General features: G+C 48.1%; 1 protein-coding gene across 1 annotated transcript in view; it reads left to right on the forward strand.

The window, feature by feature from the left end:
• The first annotated feature begins 16587 nt into the window (after nucleotides 1–16587).
• Nucleotides 16588–23120, forward strand: part of METTL21A (methyltransferase 21A, HSPA lysine) — a 76967-nt gene continuing 70434 nt past the window's right edge. Inside the window, exon 1 of the mRNA XM_085648880.1 lies at nucleotides 16588–16679. The gene's annotated coding sequence lies outside the window, so the exon portion shown is untranslated. The remainder of the gene's footprint in view (nucleotides 16680–23120) is intronic.

The following is a 23120-nucleotide window of genomic DNA, read 5'->3' on the forward strand; positions in this document are numbered from 1 at the left end:
GGGAGTTTGACAAAGCAAGTGGGCTGGTTGCTTGAGTTTGAAAATGTACTGGAGTTGAGGGGTTTGACCTTGGGGATCTTTTTGTAGACTCTATGACAGAGGAATCTCCTAGACTGGGGGAGTGGGCCCTCTTTGTGACGAGGACATTGACATTGACATTTATGGGGTTGTTGTTGGTCCCCAGAAGAGAAACGAGGCTGATGAGAAGGTTTCTGATCTGCCTGAGGCTTGGAGCAGGGTCGAGAGGTCTTGAGGGACGACCCGGCATTGGGACTGAGAGTGGGAGACAGTGCCTTGTCCCGTAAATCTTGACCTGGTTGTGAAGTGACAAGTGGTGGTAAACTTGCAAGAATCTGGATTTGAATAGCTGAGTCTTGCTGCTGGGGGTCCGTGGATAGGCTCTTTCTCCGGGATACCAGTTTCCTTGCTGGCATGGCCGCTTGGGCTTCCACACAGCAGGCTGGCCTTTTCCAGTGGGGGGTCGTGATGATGTTTCATTAATTAATTATGAAGGGCTGTAATAGGGTGCATCGCCTTCTTAATAAACCCCTGAGTGCACTACTTGGCTCTCCAGAGCTTCCCCGACCTCTGTGGACCTCTGTATTCTCTCTTCACGCTCTAGGTCTCTCATGCCTCTGTCGTATGTGGCAGTGCGCAATAGTACGCGGGGTCCGGGGACCGGTAACTATGTGAGTGGGGCCAGCAATTGGACAGAGGATGGATGTCATTAGGGGGAAAGGTCCACTGACAGCTTGGAAAACAGGTTGCAGCGGTATGGTGGCTCTGTCCAGGAGCTCCCACCGCCTCACCACTTTCCTCCTCCAGACAGTACCTCTCTGGGTTGCGGCTTTAAACATCGCCATCCGCAGGCCCTTGCCACACTATGCACCCCAGGTGCACACCACTGATCCACTGCTCTCTGGTTGCACACAGTGCCCCAGATAACTTGGAGAGGCTTAGAGAGGCTGTGTGAAAATGTTATGCCTGCCTGTCCTTCTGCACAGAGCTCCCTCTTTTTAGGTCTCACCTAGCGACGCAGCACATGCGCTGCCCGCCTTGGCGAGATCTATTGTTGTCAGTTTCTTGGCCGAAGGGGGACAGGACATGTGTACGCGTACGGCAGACAGGAGATGTGCATGCGTACGGGTCGGCGTTTTAGCACAACGCGTGCATGGCGCACTTTCGCTTTCCTTGTACGGGTCATGTGCACGCGTACAGTTCCAGGTCGCGGCGTTTCAGCACGACGTGCTTTCACTTTTGCTCGTTTGTCTTGTTGAGGACGTGATGCTCTTACGTGTACCAGTGAAGTACAAGATTGTGAGGATGAGAAATTGTGCCTATCTGCGCCTTACCTGATGTATATGGTCGGGCGGGTGAGTGTTTATTGTCTAAGGTATACTGTTTGGCATCATTATGTGTCGCGCTTTCCCTGTACGGGTCTTGTGCACACGTACAGGTCCAGGTCGCGGCGTTTCAGCACAACGTGCTTTCGCTTTTGCTTGTTTGTCTTGTTGAGGACTTGATGCTCTTATGCATACCAGTGTAGTACAAAGTTGTGAGGATGAGAAATTGTGCCTATCTGCGCCTTACCTGACGTATATGGTCGGGCGGGTGAGTGTTCATTGTCTAAGGTATACTGTTTGGGCATCATTATGTGTCTTGTCACTTAGGCGTGTTGGTAAGATTTTGTAATCTTTCTGAATCTTGTTGGGAGAGTGACAAAGATGGTCTGTCTCTGCTGCACAATCTACCTTAGGAGGTCCCACCAATGTGATACTCTCCAAGGGGGCAGCATCTGGCATGAAGCCAGTCTTGCCCTGAGGGTCCTTCTAGGGCGCTCTGGACTGCCCTTCCCCCACCTACTTCTGCCTCCTCCACAAGCTGGTTTGACTTTTGATAAAGCGCTTGTGAATGATCTGTCCAACTTCTTGCAGGAAATTGGCGATAAAATTAGCATCACAACCCTCATCACCAGTGTCCTGTAATATAGTGCAAACAAACTAAGAACTGTTTATATGAGAAAAGGGGAGGCTGATCGAGAATTGTGCTAATGAGTGAAGCCGACCGTAGATAGATACCGCCTAGGACCATTGCAACAGGGGATACAAGGACACCTGACTACTGTAACAGATGCTCTGGTAGATTTTATTTAACCACACTACACTTATTGATGCTTCATTACCTAATCACGGTACCAAAATCAGAGGCACGGATAGAAAAATTACTAAGTGTTCATGTAGTGGATAACCAGTCGCCATACATTTCATGTTTTTAAAATTTTACAAAGACATTAGATTGTCTGTATTGCACCCAGTATTATTATCGAAGAAGCTCATTTACTACAAAGAGGTATTTAAATTTCTCCGTATATTGAATGATGTTTAGACCTGTTGTTCAATCTTGACATACATTAAGTCCACAATTAGGAGGCAGAAGTCAGTTACCCATTTAGAAATATTACAGTAGGAGGAAGACTAATTTAAGATATTGATTATTACCCCTGCATCCGTTTACACATAAGATACCTTTGTAGAATGTTTTTTATATTATTCTTTTATATTTGTGTCGTTTTGGTTTTATTTCTTGTGACAACTTCTACTTTAGACAGATTACCCCTTGATCACAAGGGTTCTAAATTATGCCTCTGATGTAATTACTGATGTAATTCTTGCATCCAAAATTTGCACTGTATTTTTTTAATCTATTTATTTATGAGGACTGTCCCATATGAGAGAACTGCTATTAATGTATTATGGCATTTTTCCTTTCTACCTGCATTTTAGATAGATTACCTCATGAATCCAAGCGTTCTAAGCGATATCTTGGACGTAACCTATATATATCAATTTGCACTGAGCGTTCTATCTAATCAATTTTATGCTAGTCCTACATGAGAGAATTGCTGTTAATGTATTTGAAGTTCATTGATTTTATTCTTTTATGGATTCTTTGTGTAATCCGAATAAAAATCGTATTTGATCTGTCCTTTGATTCATCAGGCAGGCCTAAAAGATAGGGTTATTAACAACCAGTTTACAGGGCATTATCATGAGATAATTGACTGCAGAAACATCAGTACCCCATGAACATCAGAATTTTAGACAGAAGGACTGTATTTACAATACAAGCCCTCTGTGTTTGGAAAGTCCCATGGGCTGCATGCTGTCACATCAGTTGGTGCCCTCCTCATTTGACGTAATCCGGTGAGCTGGCGATACTTGAATGTTCTAAAGAAACCTTAATGTACTGATAATCTTATCCACTGATGCACTTGTTGTCATTGGCCACTCTAATAGCACCTATTTATAACTACCTTAGATATGTAAATATTTGTTATTCCTTCTTGGATACCATTCAGGCCCTGTGAGTACCAAATACATTTCTACCGCAGGTGCTTAATCCAGTGAGATGTCTTACCAGCTGATGGGGCAGCTACCTTCAAACCAAGCTATAACACAGGCAGTGATAAGCATGCATGTGCACATATTTTGAAATGTGGTAACCAGACCTGTCCAATATGAATATATACAGAGCAGAGGTTCAGCTTGTATGCAGCAGTTGGTGCTGAGGGCTGAGATAACCATGACAGCTAAAGTGGTCTGTACGGGCTGGACTGTTCCCATGGGGAGCAGGGTCAAGACTGATTTGCATATGGATGGGTCCAAACTGGAATAGTATGCAGGCAAGAAATGATGGACTTAACCAAGATCTGTGACTGGGTTGAATGTTTAATTTGTTCAGCATTCTGTCTATCAATTGTTCTTTTTGCATTTGTTGCCCGACGTAGGAAGGGTATGTCCAGACATGGGTCTCGTGCTCACTATGCCACCGGATTCAAGTTAGCCTGGCTGATGAAGGGTGATACCCCGATACCAGCCCCAGGATACTTGTTTCTGGTCCAGGGAGGACCTGGCCTGGCAGTTTGGGCTGGACTGTTACCATATGAAGAAGGGTCAAGACTGATTTGCATATGGCTGGGTCCAAACTGGAATGGCATGGCGAGCTAAAAAATTATGGATCTAACCCAGATCTGTGACTGGGGGTGAATGTTTGATTTGTTCACCATTCTGTCCTTCATCTGTCCTTTTTGCATTTAGAAGGCTGGCATTTTCTTACTTGAACCATTTGGTGCCTGCTGCCTGTCTCTGTTCGGTCTGGGTTGGTTGACAGTTGGGCTCTGTGTATTCCCTTTAGACAGGCACACAAAAAGGGAGCTTAGGTGTGACTTGATGAGCCATTGTGAGAGATCAGTGGAAGGAGTTAGGCACAGCTTCACACTTATCCTAGAATAGGCTGTGTCCTGCCCACACAAAAAGTGCTGGATACCACCCTGTAGGGAGTCTGGAGGAAGTCTCTGTGCACTTCAGATCTCTTCTTTGAAGTCTCCCCCACTTCAAAGGCACCACTGGGTATAAGTACTGGGCCTCTGACACCATGACTTCAGTACACTTCTGGACCTGTGGATACTCTGCCAAGAAGAAGGACTGCGGTGCTGCTGAAGGACTGTCACAGCTCCTGGACCCATCTTCAACAAGCTCCTGACCCCCAAGAGAAGCCTCTCAGGTCTTGGGCCCATGGAAGTGGTTTTTGGGCTCCTGTTATCAAGCCATTATGCTCTTCGCAAACGCGAATGTGCCCGTTCACTCCGGAACCGCGGTGGTCGTACCAAGGGGCAGCACAGGCCGCCACAGTTCGTCTCTTTACACAGCAAGCATCGCCCATTCACGACCGCGAGGCTCCAGTCCATCCGTCCGTGATACTTGGGGGCTCTTCGCCCCTCACGGACCTCCGCCAATGACTCTCTCCTTGCTTCCGGCAACCTGCTTCCCCTGAAACAGGTCTCTTCAGCGGGACTTACCTGGAACTGTATCCGACCCGTGTTCCATTGCGGTCAGCTTGAACTTTTAGATTTGTCCCGGTATAGCACGACTAGATATCCCGAATAGGTGCTTATTACCTCTAAGCACTATTTTACAGTTTAATCTTTAAAAATGTACATCTCAACTTCTACTTATTGGATTTTTGGCAATTTGGTCTTGTTTTGTTTATCAAATATATGGAGATCTACTAAATCCAGAGAAGAACCTGACTAGAATTACCTTTGCCAGTTTATTCATAGGGTATTGAATTATCTTACACATTTTGCACTTCCGGCACAAAGTGAAGCATTCTTTGTTACAATCCAATAATAATTTAGGCAAATAGGGGGTCATGTATAGGTGAGCGTTTGCAGGCATTTAGCTGATGCTTCACCCACCTACCTATCAGTTCCCCAGTATCATTTAGAAGTGGTGTGAATGCTTTGAAACTGACTGCAGACTAGATCTCGCAAGACTACCAGTTTAATGCTTTGGAAAGCCTTCCTTATTAAGGGTAGGGCTCTGATACCATCTTTCCTTACTCGAAGTGCCATGCAGGGCCAGTCCTAGGATATGTGGGGCCCCGGGCAGAATAGGAACATGTGAGGCCCCCCTAAGCAGAGAGGACGTGGGATTGGATTGGGGCGGCTAAATATTTTAAATTAAACCAAACCCCCGCGACACCCACCCCACCCCCACAAGTCATGCCGGCCGTGACTGGGTTTTGTCAATGGTTGTTAGCTGTTTAAGCTAAGTGAGTAACAATAAATTATTTTCCTTTCACCTTGTTGTTTTGGCCAATAAGTAGCTCCTTCACGCACATTTGCATAGAATCACAACTGGAATGCAGGACTGTTGCTCTTTGTGCTCTGCAGAGAGGCCATATTTTGAATGATCATGTACTCTGAACACATTTTTGACCCACAGACAGGCACAGTGTGAAAGTTGTACTGCCTGCATCCTCAACTCCAAAGTGCTCAACTGTAGCCTGTTATAAACACCTAAAGGTGACTCAGTACAAAGGGTATATCATCCAAGAGTAATATGCTGTGAAATGAAATACAGAAACACACATGCTGGAAATAGCTAGCACACTTGGGGAATGCAAGATTAAGTAAAGCATGGGAAATATAAACGGGAACAAAATCACTGCCATGGATTACCCTAACATCAGGACCACTGGAATTGTGCGGCAGGAGAGGGCTAAATTGTGTGGCAGGGGGAGTTAATTTTGTGGCAAGAAAAGCAAATTATGCGGCATAATACGGCACATTTTGAAATAGTATTACTTGATTTTTTTGCCATTTTTAAACTTAGTTACACTATTTTGGCACTGGTTGCACCCCATTAGTACCAATTTAATAATCAAATTTAGTAGTGGGAAACAGAAAGTTGACTATTCCAGCTTTTCAAAGGGCCTTCCCACATGCAGCGACACGTGACGCTGCATTTTTAGTAACTTTTTAACGGTTTGAGATAGAAAGCTATTTTTTTGTTAAAATCTGTAGATTATGCAGCAGATGATGGATTATGTCGCAATTGTGTCAAATGCATAACTGTGCAGAAATCGCCACTGCCGCACAATTGCATAATTCCAGTGCCCCTGCCAAACATGCATCATTAGACTGGGAAAGAAAAGAGGCCCAGTACCAAAATAAAAGGGGCCCCCATTAGTGAGTTAGTTAGCCAGAAATGTGTCCCATGTTTACAAACTAGGGCAGTTTTGACCTTGTAAAGATTTGCTGTGTAAGTTTTTTGTAAGGTATGGAAGACTGCACTGATCTGAGTTTGGTGCAGGCAATGTTTGCTTTAATATCATAAAAATGAATGGTAAAAACCAGCTCACCGGACCATAAAGCAAGTCATCAACTAGCCAAAACAAGCATTGGCATGGCCAATAGGTCTCGCCTTTGGGACCTTATAAGTGTTTTGCCAGACCTATTGGTTTTGCCAGACTTTTTGTTTTACCCTATGGTCACAGGTTTGAAATCTGATGGGCCGTTCAGCTTTTCATCCCTCCGAGGTCGATAAAACAAATATCATTAACATCTGTTATCTATCAAGCACACTAAAGGTCTCCACGTCAATGGATGTGTGTTCTATAAATACGCCTGTTACATGTAAAGATAGAGATAAGACCAAAGAAAAAGAGTTTTCTCATGCTTAAGAAACCTTGGAACATATTCTTAAAACCATTGAATAATCAAAGAAGATGGGGAGAAGGAGGTAAGACCAAAGAAACAGTACAAAGAAATATTTTCTGCGGTTTTATTTTTCGTAGAGAGGGGGTTGAGTGCGCCTTATCTGAAGACACCAGAACACACGAATCCGACAGAACTAAACATTGCATCTATTAGAGCAGGGTGCTCATATCAGTCAATGCTATTTTATCAATGCAAACTCTTTATGGTGTCTTTCTTCAACGAAGCCCGTGCCCCGCACCCATGGAACAATGTGGCACTAGTCTAGAAAAACAGCACCACACTGCACAGGCAGGTGCAAGACTAGACTAAAAGACACTGCACTGAACAACACGGCAGCAACACACTTGACAACACGATGACACTATCTGGCTTGACAACAGGCACACGCTGGGCGAAACTAAAAGTTGAGAATGCTCCTAATACAATACCTCGAGACTGAGAAAGCACATAGGTATGTAGCTGTTCTTAGAACAGCAGGTGCAGTGGCACCAGGGCTCTGGGGTATAAAGTGCCCATCTCACGTCAATTGACACTATTTTTTGCTCTCGCACAAAGAGGTGGAGGTCCAATTTTCTCCTGCTTGCACTGGGGCCCATGTAGTCCCACGGAAAGCAAACAAAACAAGCATTTGCAATGCAATAGGTCTCGCATTTACGCGAGTTGGATCTATTGGCATTGTAAATGACAATGCGTTTAAAAAAAAAAAAACATAAATAAAAGGCATTGTCATTTACACTGTAAATAGCTAAAACTCGCGTAAATGCGAGACCTGTTGCATTGCAAATGCTTGTTGGATGATGCTGGGCAGCCAACTTTTCTAAAAGGCAAAGGCAACAGGAAGCAAGTCCTGTTGGCTTTGCCAATGCATTTTGTTATCTCGTCCCGCCATAGTGTTTTCTTTTTCACACTCCCTCGCGTTTTCGTCTTTACATTCTGCAGTTGTCTCATTTTGCTTCACAATAGGTATACATTTTATTTCCATGATTCTTGTATGCCATTTATTATGCAAGGACCTCAGGTTCGAGCAGAGCATTAACATCGCAATGTTTCTAGGCGCTTGAATAATAAATAATAGGTGGCATTTTTAGCCAACCTGGTGAGGCTCAATTAATCGATCTCAAAGCATGAAAGACTGAGTGAGTCCAACTAGTTGGAATTCATTTTGAGGATGACGTCTAGTGGTCTGCAGCAGGGGCATTGACCTCCGAGCTATGATGCTGCCTCAGTGTTCTGTCTTGTATCTGTATGGCAACACAGCAGTGTGAGAGGCGGGAAGGAGGCCGGATTGGTGTCACTGTTTAGAACTGCTGGGGTTTCAGTGAAATGTAAACTCACACCATGGTGAGCTTCATTCCACAGCATGTGCACGAGATGTTCTGCAGGGCGGAGGAAAAAAGGACATTAAAGTCAGCAAGCGCCTGGAGGCGAGGCGCTAGACCCTAGTGGGCACTATATTTCTACAGAGTAGCCGATGGAATCAGATCGGATAAAATCCGAAGGCTTTTCGACATGCCTCTGAAAGACAGGTAAGGGAGGGCAGGTCCGGTGCACGGCAAAAGGCCAGAAGAGCAGAGGAGTCATTCACGTGTCCAGCTCTGAATGACGAGTATCTGTTGAATGTAAAGCTACTGAAGGGGCAGAATCATCTTTCTGTCGGGCTGAAGCTTCTGGGCAGATTTTGAGAATTTTCTAGTCCAGAAGGGCCGGCCAAACATCGTCGCCGGACAAGCTTTACAGGGCTGGACAGAGTCAGTCACAATCCGAACTCTGAAAGGCCAGTAGGGTTTGCAAGATTAAATTGAATGAAGGTTGGAGAGTCCAGAAGAGATGGGTAAAGTCAGGGATATATTATCAAGGCTAGACATTAAAACGTAAAAATACTGCCGACAGACTGGTTTCTCTCAAAGGCCTTTATAAGTAAACCGTGTCGGGTACATGTCAGGTAACTAACACCGTACCCGTTTTTTTTACAAGAGATGAGACCGTGGGCGTGGACTAATATCCTGGCCTCCCTGTCAGCCCCTTCTTCCATTTCTAAACACTTTAACAACAAGTGCGGAACCCAAAAGTAAAAAAAATAGTAAATAAAATGAGTTACTAGAGCCTCTTCCGCCAGAAAGCAGATCCATATCTGGGCCGGGGAGGAGACCTGGGAGGTGGAGGGCTGCCCGCGCATGCGCAGTAACTGAATCTTTTGCGTGTTCTGCGACTGCGGCTCGTGCACAGGGACGGCGGCGCGTGCGGACTTCAAAAGCCGCCATACTTTAATGAGTGCTGCATCGTGCAGCCAAGGCAAAAAAAGTAAAGCAGAAGTCCGGCGGGAGCCCACCCAGCCTTCGTGAATGCCGAATGGTTTCAGACGGGGCTCCTGTGGGCAAGACGGAGCCCCGCGTGGTGCTGCAGTGAGCTGCTGAAGACTCACGACCAGCCGGAGTCCCCACAAGAGCTGGTAAGTGGGGCATGCTGTACGTTTAAAGCGCGCCGCGCTTGGAGCGCACGTGTGCATTTAAAAAAAAAAAAATTGCATGTTGTACATTTAAAGCGCGACGTGCTTGGAGCGCATTTAAAAAAAAAATTACATGAGGCTGGTGAGGACGAAAGTGAAACTGCTTGCTGGCTTGCGAGGGAAGGGGGGCAGGAGATGTGCACGCCGCGTGGCTGTAAGCGCGTACACCAACTCAAATCCGCCGAGAGCCTGCGCGTGCCCATCTCCTGTGCCCCTTCCGAGGCAAGTCAGCAACAATAGATCTCGCTGGCGACAGCGCTTCGCGCTGCGTTCGCCAGGCGAGACCTAAAAAACCCATAAATAGCCGAGTTTCAAAGCGCAGCCCTTCCTGCGGGCGGAACATACACTTGGCAGCCGCTGTTTGTTGAAACCTATATCCATGTGAAACTGTTTCTTTTCTAATCACTCTGCTAATAGTCTAATCGCACGGTGTGCTGGAAAAACTGCAATGTAATGGGTGCCCTGTCTGAGTGTATTTGCGTGCAGAAAAAACACACATCACGGAGGGCAACGAAAGAAAGAGAGGGGGGGAGGCGCAGGGGGCTCTAGCCACCAGCATCCTGAAAGGAGGCCAGGCTGCCCCCTCCCCCACTTCAACGGACCCCACAGCGCACCAGGACAGAAACTAGGAGGCGGGGCGGGGGTAGCGCGTGCGCACGAGAGAGAAAACTTCACACACACTTTAGATAGATGTGTGCAAGAGGGGAAGAATCTTATTACCCCATTTTTGTGCACCCTACTGAGAAATACTAATATTTGCTGAGAGAAAACATTTTGTTTATACAAAATAAGTTGCCACAAAAACGAGGAGTCCCGTTCAAGAGTATCAAACTGCATCACGTAGGCATTTTCTTAGTCATACAACCTGCTCCTCATGCTGAAATGGCGGTACTATCCTAGGAAAGGCACTGAAGTCTGCTAAATCTCCATCCACATGGTATACATATCGCTGTAAAAAAGTTTTAAAGAGTGTGCCAAAACTCTTTCTCAAAGTCATTACACGCATATGCTGATAACCAGGTGGTGTTCTACCATGTAAAGCGCTGCTTCGGATGAAATGAGTTACACAGGAGTTTGGAAATACTTTTTTTGCCTGACAACTTTACGCAAAGCTGCTTCCACAGCCCACTGTAATATATGGTCCTAACTATTGTTTACAAAAATATCACCCATTGGCGTTAATTTGCACCGACTGGTGAGATGATTTTGTAAACATGATTAAGGGACTGATGTGCATTGCACTGGTCTCAAAATACTGTATTTTGCGACCGGTGAGGTCATTTGTGACCTGACCTAAGTAGCTGTGGGTCGGGTCGCAATTCGACCTTCCTCATAAATATTAATGAAGAAGGTAAAAAATTGCACACCACTAGGAATTGAAGTCATCACTGGGATGGTGGCTTGCTGGGGTCAGACTACCACCATGTCTGTGATTGCCCTTTAAATTAAGATTTTTTTAATGCAACACTTTTTCCTTAAAAGAAAACTGGAAGCATTAAAAAAGAAAATCATTTCATTTTAAAGGAGTTGGCAGTGGTCTATGTAGTGTTTGGCCAAGTGGACCCGACCACTGTCACGGGGGTCCCTGGCCATAGTGAAAGTAATTCCCCCCTTGAGCGTGCCCACCGTGGACGTGCCTGACGTCCACACGGGAGGCACGTGATGTGTAAGAATAAATGGCCCGGAGTGCTGGGCGTGGCAAGCAGTGTTCTAGCCACCACTCAAGAACACGTGTGGCGTAACAAGTTATTCCTAGGCCCCAGGCTACAACGCTACACTGGCGACGAGGTGGTCTAGCCACCCCATCGCGTGCATTGCCGCCTCTCGCTCTTGCCCAAGGAGCGGATCGATTCCCCTCCTCGTGAGGCCATGCACCGCCCCCTGTGTGGCCCCAGCTGGCTCCAGGCTGCCTACCTCGTGCCCAGCCGTGCTGTGTGCATTTCCGCGCCTGGCCAGGCCCACCGCTGCCCCCTCGGCCTCCAGCGACCGCCTCCTGCCTGCCCGGGAAGCTTCTGTGCCTGCGGAGCCTGCACCCGCGGAACAACACGACCCGCCTGCTGGTTCTCACGCATCTCGCGTGCAACGCATGGTCCGGAATTGTCGTTTCTCACGCATCTCGTGTGAGATGCGAATCTAGCCATTCTGAGGCCCTGGGTTGCCCCTCCTGCTTCCCTGGATGCCCCTGGACACCGAGGCGGCCCCTCAGGACCAGCACACGATGCCTGGAAGAATAGTGCTCCACCCCCAGGAGAGTGAAGGTGAGCCCACGCCTGCTGCTGCGCCCATCCCCAACGGCCATGGCCAACGTACCCCCTTTGGAGCCATTTGCTGTCACCGGCACCCCCCCGTCGCAGGCGGCACGGTGGAAGAAGTGGGTGGAACGGCTCGAGAACTACTTTGTGGCGGCAGAGATCGCGGCCGAGCGGCGGCGCGCCATGCTTCTACACTTAGGCGGAGAAGCCATCCATGACATATCGAAGGACGTGACGGAGGCTGGCCCGCCCAGGACATATGACACGCTGCGCGTCGCCATCACAGCGTACTTTGAACCTTTCGCTAGCGCCGACTATGAGAGATTCCTACTCCGCCAAGCCCGCCAACTCCTGGAGGAGTCAGTAGACGTCTTTTACGCAAGACTAAAGAAGCTAGCCAGCACGTGCACCCTTCCCGACGTGGACGACGAAATCCGCGCCCAATTCATCCAGGGCTGTGCGTCGTCGAAGTTGCGCGAGAGGTTGTTGGAAGCAGACAACATGCCCATGCGCGACATCCTCGTACTCGGGTGGTCAAAGGAGTTGTCTAAAGCCAGGGCCGCGCACATGGAGCCAAAGCCGGTGGTTGCAATCAAGACAGAGCCAGTGTGCGCCCTCAGGACCGACGCCGCCGAGAATCACACGAAACAATCCCAGCGGAGAAACCCAAGACCGGCGCAAGCCCCTCCCGGCCGCGCCTGCGCGTGGTGTGGCGGCGCGACACCCCACAGAGGAGCGTGCCCGGCACAAGGCAAAGTATGCAGCGCGTGTGGAAAGGCCAACCATTTTGCGAGTGTGTGTCTGTCGGCACCCAAGAAGAAACACAGAGTGGCCCACCCAGGAGGGTAAGACAGGTAGAGCCGCTACCCAGTACGTCCACCAGCAGTGACATGGATGACGATGAAGCGGACATGGCCTCCGTACATGTCATGAGAGTGCTCCACACGTTGGCGGCTACACCATCCGCAGAACCCATGTGCACAGTCAACGTGCGAGACCAAGCAGTGGCGGCCTTGATCGAAACGGGCGCATCAATCAACCTGATGGCTGCCAGCGTATACCGGACGCTAGAAAATGCCCCGGCACTCCATCCCACGAGGGTACAAGTATACACCTACTTCACCAGTCGCCCACTCCGCCTGTGCGGGTTGTTCCGAACGGATCTGTCCCACGACACCACTCGCCTGCAAACCAAGATCTATGTGTCACAAGAGGGATCGGGATTCTTGCTTGGTTGCCGAACAGCCCAAGATCTCGGGCTGATCTATTTCGCGCTCACCGTCCAAGCCCGCAGCCTCGACCATCTGGTGCAAAAACACACATCTCTGTTAGAAGGGATCGGCTGTTTGAAGGGACCCGCCATCCACCTCCACATAGACAAGACGGTCGCCCCGGTAGCCCTCCATCACCGACGCATTGCATTCCACCTACGACCCAAAGTTGAAGCAGAGCTGAGGGTACTCGAGCAAGCTGGAATCATTGAGAGGGTAAGCGGGCCCACCCCGTGGGTGTCACCCATCATAGTGGCCAAGAAGCCGAAACAGCCGGACGCCGTGCGAATCTGCGTGGATATGCGCATTCCCAACCTCGCTATCAAGCGTGAGCGCCACCTGACGCCAACCATAGACGAAATAGTCGGAGAGCTGTCTGGCTCGAGGTGGTTCTCCAAGATGGACCTGAGGTCGGGATACCACCAAATTCCCCTGCACCCGGATTCGCGTCCGATTACCACTTTCTCTACGCATGCGGGCCTCTGGCGCTACACCCGGCTCAACTTTGGAATATCGAGTGCGGCGGAGGTGTTTCAAAACATCATTCAGAACGTACTACAAGGGCTCGAGGGAGTTTTAAATGTCAGTGATGACATTCTGGTCCACGCACCAACCTTGGACGAGCACATCCAACGCCTCCAGGCAGTGTTCACCCGGCTTCAAGAGCAAGGGCTGACCATCCACCGAAAAAAATGCGATTTCCTACGCAAGGACATCAGTTTTTTCGGCTACCGGTTTTCAGACCAAGGAATTGGCCCGGACCCAGAAAAGGTCAAGGATATTCACGCGGCCCCCGCCCCCACGTCGGTGACAGCAGTCCGCAGCTTCCTCGGGATGGTCACCTACTGCGAGAGGTTCATCAAGGATCTGTCTGACCTCACCGGCCCCCTCCGGGACTTCACAAAGGCAGCTGCCACCTGGGAGTGGGGTCCGGCACAGCAAGAGGCATTCCAGAGGACGAAAGCGGCACTATCGGCCGACACAACTTTGGCCTATTTCGATCCCCGCAATGAATCACAACTTGTGGTGGATGCCAGCCCGACAGGCCTTGGGGCCGTGCTAACCCAACAACAAGCATGCGGAGAATGGGCCCCCATCGCATACGCGAGCAGAACCCTCACACCGACGGAACTGCGGTACTCGCAGATAGAATGAGAGGCCATCGCCATCCTGTGGGGGTGCCGGCATTTCCACATTTACCTGTATGGGCACCCTTTTGTGGTCATCACAGACCACAAACCTCTTGTCCCGCTGTTCCAAGGTTCCTCCACGCGCCCCCCCTCCTCGGATCGAAAAATGGGTGCTCCAACTCCAGGAATTCCAGCTCACGGTGGAGTATCGGCCGGGCACCCGGAACCCTGCTGAATTTTTGTCGAGGCACGCACGCCCTGCCACTGACTCGGAAGCCGCAGAAGCCGCGGCCACGGAGCAATACGTCAGGATGATCGTGGAGAGGTCATGGCCGCTACCGATCTCTTTGGAGGAAGTGGCGCGAGCCACCAAAGATGACAACTGCCTACAGATCGCCATCCAAGCCGTCACGTCGGACAACTGGAAGGCACTCCAAAGCCCATCGTCGTTCCGCCCACCGGATGCCCAAGCGACGCTTAAGGCCCTCCAACAAGTCCGGAACGAACTGTCCGTGTCTCCGGAAGGATGCCTCCTGAGAGGGCCCCATCTGGTGCTACCTCACTGCCTCACCCAACAGTCGGCCCTCCTGGCACATGGCGCGCACCAAGGCATTGTGAAGTCGAAGAACCGCCTTCGGAGCAAGCTCTAGTTCCCTGGCCTCGACAAGATGGTGGAGACAATCGTCCAGAGATGTCCAGTGTGCTTAGCGACCAGCCTACCCAACCCTCCAGCGCCAATAATCACCGAAGAAGGACCAACGTCTCCATGGGTGCGAGCCAGCGCAGACTTCGGCAGTCTCCCCGAGGGAAAGTACATGCTGGTGGTAGTGGACGATTTCTGGTGATACCCCGAAGTGGAGTTCCTGTCCTCGACAGCCGCATCTGAAGTAATTCCCAAGTTGGAAAAGATAATCGCCACCCACGGCCTCCTTGGGAAGCTGCGCACAGACAATGGTCCCCCGTTCAATGGCACCGGGCTAGCAGAATACCTGCAGTCCTGCAGTATTAGGCACCGACGCATAACCCCGAGGTGGCCTCAAGCTAACGGTGAAGTCGAGAGACTAATGAGAACTCTAAACAAGACCATTCAGATCGCACTGGCGGATGGCCAGGGCATAGAGTTAGCCCTCTATCAGTTTCTACGGGAGTACAGGTTGACGCCCCACTGCACCACGGGGGTTTCTCCAAGCCGCCTCTGCTTTGGCAGGACAGTCACCGATACTATCCCACACCTTCCCAGGTGGGCGTCAGCGCCGACCCCGCCTAACCAGTCCATGGAACACAGGACAAAAACCAATCGCGAAGCATCCCGGACAGCCCCATCCAAGTGGGTGACCGAGTGCTTGTGAAAGACCGCCACCCAGGGGGAAAGTTCCGCCTGCCCTTCGAGCTAGACCCCTGGACGGTCACGAGAGTCAGTGGAACACTGATCACGGCGGTCAGGAATGGAGAAGAGGTCACAAGGAATGTGTCATTCTTTAAGAGAGTCTCAGGTGAAGGAGAGGAAGGGTTTCCCGAGCGAGAAGACTACCGGCCAGTGGCACCCCCGAGTCCCAGAGAGGCCACGGAAGAGGAGACAGCCGCGGCAGGAGAGACTCCCCGCAAAACCGAAGTCGCGGAGAGCGCCTCGACCACACCAGCCCAAGGAGATCGGGAATCGCAAGGGACACCGAGCCGCCCCAGCGTAGCGGGTACAGACTGTTCTGAGGACTTGTTTCCAACCCCTCCAGAAGGGCGCAGCCAGAGAAGGTACCACCTACGCCCATGCCCGCAGCCATCCCAGAGGTACCGAGACTTTGTGGCCCGCTGTCAACTCCCGAAGTGGAAGTGAGCTGCACCAAGACCAAGTAAGACTGTTCCTGTTTGTTTGGTCAGGAAATCTGCAGAGACTGAGTTTGAGACTGTAAGAACGTTTGGCGTTAAGCCTACTGTTTGTTTAGTTTTTGCATTTGTGGGTAAAGGAGGAATGTAGTGTTTGGCCAAGTGGAACCGACCACTGTCACGGGGGTCCCTGGCCATAGTGAAAGTAATTCCCCCCCTGAGCGTGCCCACCGTGGACGTGCCTGACGTCCACACGGGAGGCAGGTGATGTGTAAGAATAAATGGCCCGGAGTGCTGGGTGTGGCAAGCAGTGTTCTAGTCACCACTCAAGAACACGTGTGGCGTAACAAGTTATTCCTAGTCCCCAGGCTACAACGCTACAGTCTACTAAACAAGTCCATTTAGTAATAAAATAACCAGGCAGACTGGCTTTATCAACCCTTGATTGTAATTTGTGCCCTGAAAGCAAATATGTTCAGGTTGTAAAAAAAAAAATCGGATTCTCATTACCATAAACGTTAAAGCCGTCCTGCGGTCCCTTTAAGACTGCAGGGGGCGGTGCTAAGGGGTCTACTGTAATTCAGTTTAACACGAGGAGGAAGCAACGCGGAAGTGGAAAGCCGTGGGCCCTAGAGGGTGAGTACATTTCTTGGCAAGTTTGACTTTAGCCCGGAGTGGGGTTCTCCACGCAACAGGACAATGTCTCCATGCCTTGCAGACCGCTAGGCTTTTGTTTTCCTTCTCCAATTTTGCAGCAGCACAGATCGCAGCAAGCCCATTTCCCAGGAAGCTTCTGTCCCGATGACCTGGGCGGCAGCCTCCTAGACCGTATTCCACACGTCTGCTCCTCCAGCATGTCTCGAGAGCCCGGTGAACTTCAAACCTTCTGTGCCCCTTCCTGTAGATCGATAGCACCCACCCGAGCATGGCCTCTCGCAGCTCTGACGTCCAGCATGTTTCTCCTGTAGTCGTTCAAGGGATCTCCTGTAGACTCGCAGCGCTGTATTACCAATGTGCCCCGCCTCTTGTCATAACTGTGAACGCACCCTGGGATTGCCACCTGTCTCAAAGAAAAATACACTCATTGTTTCGTGGTTTTAGTTTCGGAAAGGCCAGGAGCCGCTTACTTGAATCAGGGTTTGAAGAAAATCCTATGTGGTCCCGTTCATCCTGACAAATTAGCCTCTATTTCTTATAATCCTCAGTAACATTTTAGACCGCTTTAAAATATATTTTATTTTATTTCTCTATGTATTTTCTTATTTAAAACAAATACAAACATTAAAAAAGTATTATTTTAATGAGGAGAAAATATCACCTTTTGCTGATTTTTGCAATATTTGCTGGTGTCTACCCTACACCGACAGAAAGATAATATTCTTAAAAAAAAAAAAAAAAAGAATTCCCGTGTCCATCCTGGATTCAGTCCATCAGGTGTAATATCGATTTAAGAGTAAGGCTTGGCTCTCCTTTCAGGTGCAACTTTCCCATGAAACCGTGACATGACTTACTTTAGCTTTGCTGTTGTAAATCATTGTTTTTAGGCGTGTTAATGTTATTGGCCCAATTAAACTGGCTGTGTAGTGTAACCTGCAGATGCAGATTTGCTAACTGAAAGCACATGAATGACAGCAAGTAGCGCACTATTGTATAGCCCTTTCCGGGCCACAAAGTGCTTTTTGAGTCACCGAATAAGTACCAGCTCAATTTATTACGCGTGGTTGGTAGCGTGCTGGTTTTAGGTACTGTATTGCCCCATTTCTTTAGCCTTCCCTACCTACTGACGAAACACCAAAGTGCTCTCCAACAGGTTAAGTAGGTAGTTATGCAATCTTCCAATTTTTGGATGAATGGAAGGTGTTGGTTGCTGTGTTCTCTCATTGTTGAGTTTAGCGTTCCTTGTGAGGTTCAGAGAGTGTGCTCTAGACGTGCTGCAATGGAGGGTGGCCACATCTTACACATCGAGTTGAATACAACATGAGTGGAAGGGATTATTTAATGTACAGCATTTACAATACAATATAGCTTTTAGGCTAAGACAGACGTTTTAGAAATTGAGAGCATCCAAGACTTTATTGCAAATCAAAATTGAAAGTGATTTTAGTTGATCATTACTTTCTTTGGAATCATATACCTAGGTTCAATAGGGGTCTAACCCCTGGTGGCACCAGAAAAACACTCTGTCAAGACCACAGAGGGGTAATAGAAGCTCAAACACTTGAAGGCACTGTTAAGGCACCAGCAAAAACACTCAATAGAGTTGTCCCAGGAGTGATGGGTGCCTGAAGCGTTGGCTGCACTGTTAGACCACCAGTAAAGTGTTCTATGGAGTCTACCTAGTAGCAATAGAAGCCCAAAGCCTTGAAGTCCCTTTTAAGTTGCCTGACATGTATATCTATGTATGTAGAAGGTATTTCTATAATGTGAACCTAGCCAAAAGACAGCAGAACACTGTACCTGGTCAAAGACGAGCATAAAGTCAGCAAGAGAATTGGAAGCTGGGTTGTGGATGGTTTTGTGAATTGTGGTGTAGTGTTTACCAAAGAGGTGAGTCTTCAATTCTTTCTTAAATTGCAGCAGCATTGTGGCCGCCTTGATGGATACAGGAATGTTGTTCCAGATCCTGGGTGCATTGATGGAAAACCTGTCTTGCTTTTTTCTTTTTTTATGTGTAGTCTGCAGTCTGATGGTGTCCTGACTACGGTTGTGCTGAAATCCACCAGAGATTATGAGTTTGTTTGCAAGATAAGTGTGGATGCTGTATCCTGTTTATTGTCCTTCGCAAATAATAGGAAGTCTGTCTTGATGGGATTGAGCTTCAGGTAGGCACATCATCCAATTTGGATGATGTGCAAGCAGTGTTTGAGGGGTTGGATGTTTGAAACTGAAGAGACTTTCAGGTAAAGTTGTGTATCATCAGCATATTAGTGAATCCTGATTCTATTATTTGTGTTTAGAGCATAATTGACTCCATTTATAGGTTGAAGGTGACAGGAGACAGCCCTGGGAAACTCCACAAGTAATGGCGATCTTTTGTGACCTGAGCATGAGAAGTTTTGAGGAAAACTAGAGAAGGACATTGCTGGTGAATCTCAATGTAGACTCCTGGGTGTGTGTGAGGGTAGGGTGGTCGACTCTATCAAAGACCCCTGAGAGGTCCTGCAATATCAGGAGGCAGGGGGTCATCTTCATCTGTGGTCGAGAGGGCATCGTCTACGATTTGTAAGGTAGCAGACGCTGTGCGACAGGATGATCTGAAGTCAGACAGACAGTTGTGCAAGAAATGGTTATTATTGCTACGGTCCTAAAGTTGAACATAGGCCGCTTTTTCAAAGATCTTGCAGATGAATGGTAGTTGAGGGATGGTCATGTAGTTGGCAAGGTCATCACAGACTACTGTAGGTTATGTTATTAGGTGGAGGATCTGGCCTGTCTTTAGTGCTTCTGGAAAGATGCCTTGAGTGAGGGAGGCACTGACAATGTTAACTAGGGGTAAGACGGCTTCTCCAGTGAGAACTTTGATGAAGGACGCTGGTAAGACATCATCCTCATAAAAAAGTGTTTTTGAGGGAGTCAGATATGTCTGCAAGATCTTGGAGGGATCGGTCTTTGTAGGCTGACCATTGTGGGATTTTAAGGGAAGAGATGGGTGTAAGAATTGAAGCAGGCCTGGTGTCGTCTTGTCAGATCTTCTGTATTTTTTCACAGAAGAACAAGTTGATGGCATTGAACTTTAACAGTGACGTGAGGAATAGGCGGGACCGGCAGGGGTTTGCTGATGCAGGACTGCCTACTGCATCTGTTGGTGGCTTCATTGATGTTGCTGGAATAGTACTTCACTTGGGCTGCTTTGGTGAGCTATCTGCCTGTTGGGTGGAGGAAGTTTAATATGAAGAGGTCCTCAGGAGTTCTATTTTTCTTTCATCTTCTTTCTTGTCTGTGGATGGATTGCTTATTGTAGTAAAGGTCTTTAGACTGCCAGGGGTCTGAAGGCTTTGGCTTGCACATGCATGTTTCTAATTGGGGCGTGGATGTTCACTTAGACAACAAATTGTTGAATTTGTTTTGAAGGGGATTGGTGTGAATTTCATAGGTTGAGCGATTATTTCAAGCATTAGGTTATCTTTGGGGATATCTTTGAAGGATCTGAAGGTTTGGTCTTCTCTTTCGTGCTAACATTGGTTTGTTGGTAGGATGCTAAGAGATGGGGATGGCAAAGTGATCCAGTCAAGAGGTATGGGGGAGGTTTGCATTGGATTGCTGGTAATGTTCAGAAGACCAGGACTAAGATGTGGCTTTTGGAATGTGTTGGTTGTGTGACATCCTGTACCACACTAGTATATCCATGAGGTTGAAGAGGGTGTCTTTTATTTTTTTGTGCTTGTGTTATCTGGGAGGTTGAATTCACCCAAGAGAGTGGTGTGGGCATGTTCGGTGGACGAGGTATTGAAGAGATCTGAGAGTTAATCAGTGATGGCCTTGTTCGGCCCGGGAAGCATGTAGATGGGATGGAACGTGGTGGTCTGAGTTGCAGAGAGTAGGTAACTCTATAGAGCTGAGTATTACTTGCTTGCCTAGGGTGTAGGACCAAGAGGACTTGTAGATAACAGCAAGGCCACCTTCCTTTTTATGTGGAAGGTCCGCATAATGGATGCTGTAGCCTATGGGAGGAAAAATGTCCAGGATGTGCAAAGATATGGGCATAGGCCAGTTTCTGTGATTAAGAGAGCATAAAGCTTTTGGTGCGTAATAAGGTCTGCGATGTTTGATGTGTGGAGTACTGCAGAGCGAGTGTTGATGAGCATGACCTGTAATGTGTGTTCTGTAGTTTGAGATTGTGTGGTAGTTAGCAGGATGTGTATACAGTTGTGTATGTGGGTTGTGCAAATGCTATGTGAGTGGGTTGTCTACATCTGAGTGTGATTGACAATATAGGGTGCTAGGTGAGGCCCATGATTATATCTCACTTTGTAAGTTTCAGTGGAACAGAGGTGCTGGCTTTCCTGGCCTGAATAGACAATACCCTTGTCTGTCTGCTCTTTTATGGCGACACCCTGAAGAGTTGATTGATGTAGGGAGAAGGCAGGAAGTGATGTCATTTTCACTGCAGATGGATTATGGGAAATCTAGTGATGTCTTGGGGAAGAGCTGAGGAGAATTTAGGTCTGGGTATAGGGACAAGGAGATGCTGTTAACCTTCCATTATCCCTACATCCATTCTCCTCGTTGCAGTCATTACTTTTGAAGAGATTCTGCCATCAAAGTACAGGAAGTAATTCAAAGACACAACCCACCTAATGGATTCTGCAAGGACTTGCATACCCACAGTGCTTCCTGTTTTTTCTCATGATTGAGACGAGGATGGGAAGTTAGGAATCCAGGTCTGGCTTCAATTCCCAGTGTTTCACGGTGGGATTCTCTTGTTCCTGGCACTCTTATGCTGTCCAGCTGACTGCTTTAAGGGCTGAGCTGCCTGATGCAATCCTCCCCTTCAGGACATCAGATGGGCTGCACTTCTCAACTGTCTGCTACAGAGGCGTGAGAGATACTGCTTCTGTGTAAGCGGAGGAATTCCTATTACGCCAGCCGAGAAGACTGAGGCGGCCATTACCTGTTCACCCGAAGCTGCCCAGTACGGCCTCTCCCACACATGTTTTTGGTCTTTAGACTGGCTGAGAACTGTAACTGCAGTTCCAAAGACTAATTATTTGTCCTGGGTCACCCCGCCAGTGTGGCTGGACCCACAATTGTCACTCCTGAGCAGTTGAGCCTACTGTTGTATGACACTCTGGTCTGAGTCTACCCATGCCGACCAGAGCACTCGAGTCCTTGTGCGGCGAGGCCCCCTCCTGATTAGTAATGCTGACTATCAGGCCTAGGAGCTGAGTCGCTCGGTGCTGCCCATTAATTGCCTCCTGGTGTGAGCTATGGCTTGTGGTGGAGTGGGGCCTGAGGAAAAAGGTCCGTGTCAGAGGAGACGCTCTAGCAGCCTCTAAAGTGGGAGAGCCGCCCCTGGTATACGCTGAGCCTCATCCGCTGACTACAAGAATGGAGTGGCTACACGGCTCTCTTGACACTATTACCCTGCTCCATAAAAAGAAAACCAGGGAAAATCCCCCTGCAGCTAATGTCCTATCTCTCTCTTAAATCGGATAAGTTCACGCGTACTGACCAAACCAAACAAGGGATACAGAAAATAAACTATGTACGAGAATTACACAATATTATATATTTAATACAAAATGTAGACACTTAATATATCATTTCAATAAATATAGCATAATCCAAAATACATATTAAGTCAATAATATAAGCAAGAATCAGCACAAAAATAAAGATAATTCTCAACCCCACTCGAAACACCATTCATACCTCATCAACCATTCTTACTCGCAACCCAATTCTCTTATGCCATACATTCTCAATTCTCATCACACACCCTCCATACTATCATTTTGTGTGTCTACAGTGTGGATACAAAACCCAGTGGTATATAACGGGCACAGTACAAGAGAGTCATCCAAATATTATTATATAATCTGAACTCCAACTGTTGATATATGTTTTCCAATATATACAGTAGATTAATGCTTGATACAAATGCCGCAATGGAGCGATATAACGTTGGTGTAGGCTTCTTAATATGTAGTTAACATTCTAATGTCCCTGTTCTGCGCCCATGACCCTGCTCCCTCTCATTTGACACAAACTGCTTATGAGTGGCGCCCCAAACAAAAATGCACAAGTTAATACAGCTGTGCTCCACTAATGACATTTTAATACCTACCCGAGTATGGCTCAAGGGCCTTTGAATGAGAGCCTTGTTTATGCTGCAAGGAGCACTCCCAGCTCCACTCATTCAAGATCAGCTCTGGCCTACCTCCTTGAAGGCAATTTCCTGCCTTTGGAGAATGAGAGAGAGCGGGATTAATTTCCTTTTTTCACTGCTCTTTTGAAATTGGGGAGGAAGCGCCCAACAATTAATCTATGGCCTTTTAGAACTCTGCCCCTAAACGCAGGCATTTGTATATCATTTACACTGGAATCCGCCTCCTCTCAAACAGGGATTCTATTGCA

Source organism: Triturus cristatus, chromosome 3_2 (assembly GCF_964204655.1).
Source record: "Triturus cristatus chromosome 3_2, aTriCri1.1, whole genome shotgun sequence".
NCBI classification, from domain to species: domain Eukaryota; kingdom Metazoa; phylum Chordata; class Amphibia; order Caudata; family Salamandridae; genus Triturus; species Triturus cristatus.